Source organism: Oncorhynchus gorbuscha, linkage group LG10 (genome assembly GCF_021184085.1).
Source record: "Oncorhynchus gorbuscha isolate QuinsamMale2020 ecotype Even-year linkage group LG10, OgorEven_v1.0, whole genome shotgun sequence".
Classification (NCBI taxonomy): Eukaryota; Metazoa; Chordata; class Actinopteri; order Salmoniformes; family Salmonidae; genus Oncorhynchus; species Oncorhynchus gorbuscha.
In genome coordinates, this window is record NC_060182.1 from 96,863,932 (window position 1) to 96,864,704 (window position 773).

Below are 773 nucleotides of genomic sequence, written 5' to 3' on the forward strand. Positions count from 1 at the left end.
TTATTATACTCTATTTATATTATACTCTATTCTAGTTTATTATACTCTATTCTAGTTATATACTCTATTCTAGGTTATGTATACTCTATTCTAGTGTTATTATACTTTATTCTACTATTATACTCTATTCTAGTGTTATTATACTCTATTCTAGGTTATTATACTCTATTCTAGGTTATTATACTCTATTCTAGGTTATTATACTCTATTCTAGGTTATTATACTCTATTCTATTATGATTCGTATTATACTCTTATTATACTCCTACTTCTAGTTTATTATACTCTATTCTAGGTTATTATACTCTATTCTAGGTTATTATACTCTCTATTCTAGTGTTATTATACTCTATTCTAGGTTATTATACTCTATTCTAGGTTATTATACTCTGTTCTAGGTTATTATACTCTGATATCTGAGGTTATTATACATCTATTCACTAGGTTATTATACTCTGTTCTATTATATTCTATTATACTCTTATTATACTCTATTCTAGTTTATTATAGTTTATTATACTCTGTTCTATTATACTCTATTCTATTATACTCTAGTCTATTCTATTCTATTATAGTCTATTATACTCTATTCTATTATACTCTATTTTATTATACTCTATTATATTATATTATATTATACTCTATTATACTCTATTCTATTATACTCTTATTATAGTTTATTATACTCTGTTCTATTATACTCTATTCTATTATACTCTATTCTATTCTATTCTATTATACTCTATTATACTCTATTCTAGTTTATTATAGTTT